General features: G+C 38.2%; 1 non-coding gene across 1 annotated transcript; it reads right to left on the bottom strand.

Annotated features, from left to right (window-relative positions):
* Positions 1-8,171: 8,171 nt before the first annotated feature.
* On the bottom strand, positions 8,172-8,277 carry LOC118489895. The gene has a single exon (XR_004887908.1). It is a non-coding gene; the product is annotated as a small nucleolar RNA R71 (small nucleolar RNA).
* Between the last annotated feature and the right edge of the window lie 1,619 nt (positions 8,278-9,896).

Raw genomic sequence — 9,896 nt, 5'->3', positions numbered from 1 at the left:
AAGATAGTAATGGAAATCGATTATAATAATTAGTTATTTTTAAGAAACTAATACTAAAAGAGTTCTATAAAGTTTAAATTATTAATAAGCACATAGATTTGAAGTCCGCTTAAGGAAACAAATGACTTCTATGAGTCAAATCTCTGTATTGGTACATGGATTTGAAGTCCGCTTAAGAAAACAAATGACTTCTATGAGTCAAAACTCTGTATTGGTTTGACTTTAAATCACACATTGTCAAAATTCACAAGTTGGTCATGTTAGTAATGGTTAAATAAACAACACCACAATGTAACAACAAAATAAGGGTCATTGGTAACGTAATAATACCCATTTTTTAATAATATAAACAACGTCCCTAAGTTGAATAATTCCCATCAAGTTGTACATCAAAATAAAAACAATACTTCGTTTAGATGATGTAAGATTGGACCTTACATTAATATTCTTTTTTTATAAACACCTAGGCTTTAATAATTATTCACGCATTCTAAAGTATATTAGGAAATGGTTTGTGTTAAATCAAACATTAATTTTGCTGATTAAAAGAACACGACCTCTTTGTCCATCTTCCTTTCTTATTCCCATCTCCACCATCAGATCACATGTCCACCATTCCCAACGTCACACCATATCTCCGGCATCCCACTTAGGAAGGGGATTACGTTGCCATCTTCGACGCCGCCTACCCGACTCTGACAGCGGAGTAACCGTCCAACGACGATGGTGAAAGGGTTTATCGATGATAACGACTAACAAGTCTAATGGAGTGATTAAGACTCACCAGCGGCGATTTTAACCTTGGGTTTGGCGACAACCGACAAGTGAAGGTAAGATCAACCAACATCAATCGACCAGAAAACCGGTCGATGCAAGCGACGACGATGCCCTGTCAAATCGTAAACATTTTTTTCTTGTTCCCAAGACGGCACCGACGGTGGTTGTTGCGTTAGGCAAGACATCTGTGTGTGTAGACTGCAGATAGAATTTGTAAAGAAAAATAATAAAAAATATAACATAAAAGGCAGTATTATAATTGTATAGGGGTAAAATCGTAATTTCGTCATGTAGCCAAGGAATGGGAATTGCTATATATAAAATTTATTTTTTAAATGTCTTGATATGCTTAACTCAAATCTTTTACCGTATATATGGTGTTAATGCAATACCTTAACTAAGGGTGTGCAATATACGAGAACCGAAATCAAAACTCAACTTGAATTGAATTTCGAATTTGAGATTTTCAGCTCAATTTGATTCAAAATTATAATTCAAATTATGCATTTTAATTTTTAGAGTTAACATCTGGTACAAACCTCATGTTATCTAAAAAGAGAAAAATGCAATTTGCGTTCCTGTGGTATGTCCTAAACATCAACCTGAGCCCCTAAATTAAATTTTTGGATGTTTGAGCCCCTGACCTTATAAATTCATAACAGTTTGAGTCCCTGCCGTCAGTTTGACTGTTTGAGGCAGGGGTAAGACCGTCTTTTGACATATATTAATAACACTTTGCGTCCCTATGGTATGAGTGAAATATCAACCTGAGCCCCTAAATTCATTTTTTGCTTTTTTCTTAAGAAATCTAATAATTCAAATTAAATTAACTCTTTTATTTTTTAAAAAATGCAATCTAATAATTAACTCTTTTTAAATAAATGCAATATAATAACTAAATGTATCCTATATATATCAAAGATCCACAAGCAATTGGGTTATATTCATTCATAATAAAATTCTCGATAACAAAAGACCGTAACTTACAGACTCGATAACAAAAGACCGAAACATACAATACAGAGACAAAACGTCAAAGATCCACAAGCAATTGTGGATCTTTACTGACGGGTGCACTTCGGAATGTAGCAGATATGAATGAATATAACCCAAGTGGTAGATATGAAATTCCAGAGCTCGCTAATTACATATCTGCCACTGGGGTTATATTCATTCATATGAATGAATATAACCGAAGTGGTAGATATGAAATTCCAGAGCTCGCTAATTACATATCTGCCACTGGGTTGTATTCATTCATATGAATGAATAGAACCCAAGTGGTAGATATGAAATTCCAGAGCTCGCTAATTACGTATCTGCCACTGGGGTTGTATTCATTCATATTAATCACTTCCTTATGTGCACCGCGCCATCTTCTAGGAGGTTGTCAAGTGTTCTCGCCTTCATAGTTGGTGTTTTGCGTAGTATCTTTACGTCCACAGCCATTCTGTACAATAAAACACATTCAAATGTGGAACACATTCTATCCAAAACTGATCCAATATAAACACATTCAAATGAGGAACACATCAATCCGAAACTGATCCAATATAAACACATTCAAATGAGGAACAATGTATTCACAATCTGATGCAATATAAACACATTGGGTTTAAATAACTACACAAGAATCAACACCAAAACACATTCAAAAACCTATGTTTTGAATTTAGTACCGTATTCATAACCAAAACACATTCAAACAAAAATCGAACAAAACCACAAGAATCAAACAAGAATCAAACAAAACCACAATAATCAAAAACCTACACATTCAATTGAGGAACACATCAATCCGAAACTGTTCTTTTTAAACAGTTCTCAAACAACTACACAAGAATCAACACCAAAACACATTTCAAGTATCAATATTGATGTGTTTAAATAACTACACAAGAATCAAACAAAACCACAAGAATCAAAAACCTATAAGAACCCACAAGAATCAAACAAAACCAAACCTTTTGATACCAAAACACAGCCATTTAGTACCCTCTGTTTTGATACCCGAGACAAAAACCCACAAGAATCAAACAAAACCAAACCTTTGTTTTGATATCCGAGACAAAAACCCACAAGAATCATGTTATCTATGTGATTTAGGTTTGTGATTTTACCGTATAGAAGATAACCCTCTGTTAACCCTCTGTTTTGATACCCGAGACAAAAACCCACAAGAATCAAACAAAACCAAACCTCTGTTTTGATATCCGAGACAAAAACCCACAAGAATCATGTTATCGATGCGATTTAGGTATGTGATTTTACCTTGGATTGTTATCGATGAAGATGATGAAGCTGATGAATCTGATAAAGATGATGAAGATGAAGATGATGAAGATGTATTGTTCGGAAGATGCAGATGATGATGGTGATAATCGGTGTTGGGAGATGGGAGAGATTTGATTGAGAAGTGTGATGAAACTGTTCGAATCATGATGAACTGAGATTAAGTATAGAAGATGTTAAGGCTCAAGGGCATAAAGGACTTTTCACAACTGTCAAACGGTCAAACTGACGGAACACTGACGGCAGGGACTCAAACTGTTATGAATTTATAAGGTCAGGGGCTCAAACATCCAAAAATTTAATTTAGGGGCTCAGGTTGATGTTTGGGACATACCACAGGGACGCAAATTGCATTTTTCTCATCTAAAAATAATGAAAACAGATCTTGATTTTTGATTAAATGAATCAAGGGCTAAGATTGATTACAGATCATCATTAACTATTACTATATTATATAATAAGATCTACGGGTATTTTAGTCATTTTCCATTTAATACTAACTAGATGTAAGTCCCCGCCGCGATACGGCTAGGGGCTTACAAATTAAGACGTGACATATACGAATTTATGAGGTTATTGTGCAATTAAGACACAATTACGCGTCATCCTTATTCTTATTGTTATGGCATCTAATCTAGTTGCCCCACTTTATGTGGATCAGGATTAAACCGTTACATAATGTTATTATTATATGGGACTACCAACACATTACTTTTTTTTGAACGACCAACAAAATCAATCCCGAGCACTCTTGGGGCACCCACTAGACCAAACGGAGTAATCCGAGAGTACCCGGTTCCACTACCAATTCCGTAGAAAACCCGGTAACCCACCCGCCCGTAAACACGACGATGAAGTTACCGGTTATAAGACCCATAATTTAAAACAAACTTTAACCTTAGTATTTAAACTAAGTTATGAAGTTTAAACAAAATTTCCAAACTAATATAAGTAACAGTCATTACATAAGTTTAGTGTTTTAAAACACACTTAGATTCATTAAGTAATTCCATAACAACTTAGATTTTTAATTATAAACACATGGTTTACAAAAGGTGCGGAAGTAGATCTTCATCGTGTTTGGTTCCTTGTTCGGCTTAATCTTCATCCCCAAGTACTTGTTAACATCCTAAAACTGAGAAACTTTCAATTAGACATTGTTATAACGTTCAATGGATAACCACCAAAACTAATTTTGTAAAAATAACAAAAATTTGAAAGGCAATATTTGAGGTGGCGTCGGCGACGACATCAAGCCGCGTCGACGATGGCATCAAGCCGCGTTGGCGACGCCGTGTAAATTGTGGCATCGGGACAAAGTCCGTAGACAGGGTGTTTGGGCGTCGGCAGGGTTCAACGACGGAAATCCCGTCGGCGATGCCCCAATTGCGACAATTTTGTTGTTGTGTTGTTTAAATTGTCCGTTAACGCCAAATCTTGCATAACTTTTAAACCGTTCACCCGTTTAACCTCCCGTTTCTTCCTACATGATCGTAGTTTGATTTTCTATCATTTGGACTTGAAGTCCAATACCCGGATTATCAAAATCTCTAATTTTCAAACTCTCGGCTTTATATTTATTTACAAAATTTCTGACCCGTTCATGATTTATCAAACAAACTCATTTGTTTACATTCCAATTTACATGAGCATCATAACTATAAGGTTTCCTATTATCCGAGGTTCTATTTACGGGTTTTGTGCGTCCTTTATCCAACATGTGATTTGTTCATTCGACCCATTCAACTTACAATAGTTGAACTTATTTAGCTCACTTCCCATATGCGGGACTGTGCATCATTTAGTCGTAACTCACAACTGAGTCTTTTGACTATTAATCCGCGTCTCGTTTCTCGGTTTACACAATTATTTGTAATTCTACTCATTATCCGAGTATCAATCCGAAGTCATTAATCATGCAACCATTCCGGTATGCATTAAGACTTCATTTTGACCCGTTTGGCTAACTTAGCGAAATCCATCGCTTTCATGTAGCTAAACTTTTAATATTCCATTTATTTTGACCCGTTTGGTTTACTTAGCAAAATCCATCGCTTTTATATAACCAAACCTTTAATACTCTATGCATTTTGACCTATTTAGTTTAATTAGCGAAATCCGTCGCTTTTATATAACCAAACCTTGAATACTCTATTTGTTTTGGTAAAAAATTACCGAAGTAATTAAGTGATCAAATTAGTTAAGTGAGGTAGTGTGCTAGAAATATGTGTGAAAAATATTCAAGTTAATTTATTTGCTAAAACAGTTTTAGGATACGGCTCAGGATATTGAGCTGTATCTATGATCAAACAATGAGCAAAAAAAGTAAAGTAAATGACACGAGATGTACGAGGAAAGCCCTTGATCAATCTAGATCGCCGGCATAAAACCTCGGGAGCTGACAATCGCAGCTGCCTTGTTCTTCTTATTGCTTGAATAACCAGGATACAGTGCAGGATAAAGCTCAGATCTCTACTAAGTGTTACAATGATTGCAAGTGATGAGTGTTAGTGTGCGATTACAAGTGAATTGTGTATGAATTCGAGAGTTAGAAGTGGAGTGAGTTGAAGTGAAGTGTCTGACGGGTGGTCCTTTGGACAACCCTTAAATGTGTTAAAAGATGAAATAATCTTCCACTTAATCGTGTAATTATCTTGAATTAGATAACTACGGTGTTTATGTTTCAGGTGCAATTCAGGAGTTAAAAGATGGATAAAACGCAGCTTTGGAGGCTTTGGTGATAAACGGGTCGAGCGTGGAACAAGAGACACAACAAAGAAAACAAGGCAGCTCACCACCGTAAATTACGGTCCTACCGTAATTTACGGTGGACCTGGATTTTACCTTCTCCTCCACCGTAACACAGGTTGTTTATGCCGTAAAAGAACCATGTTCACCGTAAATTACGGTGGAGCCGTAATTTACGGTGGAGGCTGCGATCCAAAGTGTAACTACCCTCATTTAAATCAGTTTTTGAGTGTCTTTTGGATATCTTTCATCATTGGACGGTTGGGGATGAACATTGGGGCGAATTTTGGCTACTTGCTTGGTTTGTGAACATTTCTTATCATTCGGTTTGTATTTTCGATTCGTATGAACACTAGTTTGATTATGATGATGATTCACCGAGCCATGTCCGGCTAAACTCTTCGGTGATCATCTTAGGTGAATGTTTCTTGAACTTTTGTGTGTTTAATTTCTGAATTTCTAGAATGATAACTTGCGTTGCTTGAATGTCATGGTGTATGTTTGATTGTTTGTAGTTTGTTAATCAATATTGCAACTTCTAGTCTTAATCGTACGTTCTTGGTGCCGTTGGCAATCGAGATATCACGGGAAGGGTTAGGGTTGGTTATTGATTAATTGGTCATCGGGAAACAACCTCGCGTTTATATAATCTGAGTACTTTGTTCCCTTTTATCACTTCAATCATCTATACACGAGTTATGTCTATGTAACTCTTTCTAGTTGAATTACACACAATTGTTTAAAGAAACTGAAACCTAAGGTGATCATTGTTCTCTCCTAATTTGTTTTACAACCAACTTTGATTTGAATTAGTTTTTAATTTAGTTTTCTAAATCAACAATCCAAACTCTTGAATTTTAATTTCTGCAATTTAGTCTAATATTAGTTTAAGTACAAAGCTATACAATCAACACATCTTCCACATACTCCCTGAGTTCGATACCCTACTACCACTAACTATAGTTGTTTGGGGATTAAATTTGCGTGACCCACGACATCACGTCAAATTTTGGCGCCGTTGCCGGGGAGTAGTGTGCAACGTGTGTTAGTTTAATAGTTTTGTTTGTTATTTTCGGGTTTACGTTGGTTGTGTTTAGTGTGCAGGTACTTCAGGTGTATGCATACTAGAGGCTCTCACAGGTCATCACCGCTATCGTTTGATCCGGAAATTGAAAGAACGCTAAGACAAAACCGAGTTTTAGTGCGAGAAAACAAAATCATTGGTTCACCCACTTCACCCATCACACCGAGAAACATAATGGCTGATTCTCAAATTACACCTACAACCAGTCAATCATCCTCATCCTTTATACCTACTTCCACTCAACCATCACCAAACACTACATTACCTAATACCACCGCTGAATTTACACCATCCAATGTTACCCAACCAATCACCACTCAAACTGAGCCTACCATCACCTACAATCCATCCACCACAATCCCACCATTATCCCACTTCTTTCCCCCAACTACGGTTCAATCATCATCCACCTTCACAATTGCACCCAATTCAACTATCGTGCATACTACTTCATCTTTTAGACCACAACAACAACAATCGGGCTTTCAGTATTCGACCATCCCATTTGGGCAGACCTCGGGAATTCAAGGAGATGGTTATGATGAGGGATTTGAAGATTATGAGGGTTATGAAGATGATGGGTACGGTTATGGAGGTTATGGTGATCAAGGGGAGTTTGGGTATTTGCAAAGTCAATCTCAAGGGATGGCAAGTGTTGGTGGAATGCCACAACAACAAATTATACCACAACACATTCGGCCAAGACCACAAGGGCCACCAATACAACAACCTATTCCATTGCAACAAGTTCGGCCACAACATGTACAACCACAATTTCAAAGGCCGATTCAATACCCACCGATGCCCCAACAACCAATTGCACCACAAGGGCCTATACCAAGACCAATGGGTCCTATTCGTCCAAGGGGTCGATTGGGTGTTCCAAGAAGGCATCTTAGGGAACAAGCAAGGGGAATAGAGGCACATTTCAGGCCAATCATTACTCAAAACCCTTCACCGGTAGTTATCCCTCACAATAACCAAGGGAGAACTTTTGAAGTAAGAACAAACTCGTTGCAAAGTTTACCGAAGTACAAAGGGTTAGCAACGGAGGAGCCGTATTTCCATTTAGAGGCCTATGACTCAATTTGCAACACTTTTGGGAGTCAAGGTTTTTCGGCCGATGAAGTCAAGTTGGTCTTATTTCAGTTTTCTTTGGAGGATAAGGCAAAGAAGTGGTTCTACACTTTGCCTTCGGCATCTATTTACACTTGGGGGGAAATGCAACAAACCTTCTTAGACGAATTCTATACCGCCCAAAAGACTAATGATGCTAGAAAGGGGTTGAGGAGCTTCCAACAACAACATGGTGAGATGTTCCATGAAGCGTTTGAACGATTCAATATGATGATAAAGAATTGCCCTCACCATGGAATCGAATTGTGGGAGTTAATGAATGCCTTTCATGAGGGGTTGAGTGCCGAAGACGCACGCGATTTGATGTCTATCACCGGTGGGACTTTTGGAACAAACTATGAGAATGAAGATTGGGAGTTCTTGGAAAGCATGGCAACTACGTCAAAGAGGAAAGCTCAAGCTTCAAGAAGAGCCCGACCGACCACTACCCGACCGCAAGTGCACGCCATAGATGATGGTAATGTTCAAACCACTAACCAAATATATGATGTTTGTGCTTTGTGTAATGAAATAGGTCATGCGGCTGAAAATTGCCAAGGGATGTTGGACGGGAAATACGAGGAAGTCCATGCGGTTCAAGGTCAAGGTCAAGGAGGAGGTGGTAGGAACTACAACAACATGAATTCTAATACCTACCACCCCGGATTGAGGAACCATCCGAACTTTAGATATGGGAACCCTTCAAATCAAGCAAACCCAAATTTTCAAGGTAGCCAAGGTAATTTTGGTTCACGGCCATCTTACAATAATCAAGGTGGATACCGAGGCGGAAATAAACAAGGTTATCAAAAGCAATACCAAACGGGTCAAGAGCAAGGGGGTTTTCGGGTGGAAACGAGGTGATGGAGATGCTAAAGAGCATGCAAATGGAGATGCAAAAACGGAACCAACTTGACGAAGTGCGAATGCAAAAAGATGAGGTTCGTGATAAAAGCATCCAATCACTAACAACCCAAATGGGTCAATTAGCAACCGATGTGGCGGAATTGAAGAAAGGAAAGGGTCAACTTCCAAGCGACACTAAGGTAAACCCTTCACATGGTTCGTCACGAGGTAATGTTGATATTAATCATGTTAGTGTTTTAAGAAGTGGGAAAGAATTTAAAGCCAATTTGTCACCCGAATTGGTTGAGGGGGTGGTTGAGGATATCACGGGAATTGAAAGTGATGATGAACTTTCACCGGTTAAACCAAAAGAAACAATTATTAAAAAACCGGGTTTGGGTGAAAGTGAAAAGAATGAAAAAGTTGAGGGTGAACCGAGTCAAGTTCCATTTCCATCGGCCCTACTTGACCCGGGAAAGAAAAATTTTATTGTGTCGAGAGGTCCTCAAAAAGAGGAGATGTGGGATATGTTCAAACAAGTAAAAATAAATCTCCCACTCCTCGATGCAATAAAACAAGTCCCCGCTTATGCAAAATTCTTAAAAGAATTATGTACACAAAAAAGGCAAAACAAGAAGAAAGTGCCTAAGCGGGTGGATTTGACCGGGCAAGTAAGTGCGGTGTTGAATGGAGAGCTTCCTCCTAAGCTCCAAGATCCGGGTACGCCATTGATTAATGTACAAGTTGGTAATTTTCAAATGGCTAAGGCGTTGCTAGATCTTGGAGCCGGAGTGAGCATTTTACCGGGGGGCTTATACGACCAATATGACTTTGGTCCATTAGCAAGGGTGGAGACGACGGTTGTTTTGGCCGATTTGTCTCATAAGTTGCCTCGGGGTATGGTTCAAAATGTTATTGTAAAAATTGATGAGTTTTATTACCCGGTGGACTTCTTAGTCTTGGATTACTCATCGGCGGACCCTAAGCAGCAACAAAATATAATTTTGGGTCGGCCATTTTTAAGCACCGCACA

This window comes from Helianthus annuus, chromosome 2 (assembly GCF_002127325.2).
Source record: "Helianthus annuus cultivar XRQ/B chromosome 2, HanXRQr2.0-SUNRISE, whole genome shotgun sequence".
NCBI classification, from domain to species: domain Eukaryota; kingdom Viridiplantae; phylum Streptophyta; class Magnoliopsida; order Asterales; family Asteraceae; genus Helianthus; species Helianthus annuus.
This window is presented reverse-complemented; position numbering and strand designations above follow the sequence as displayed.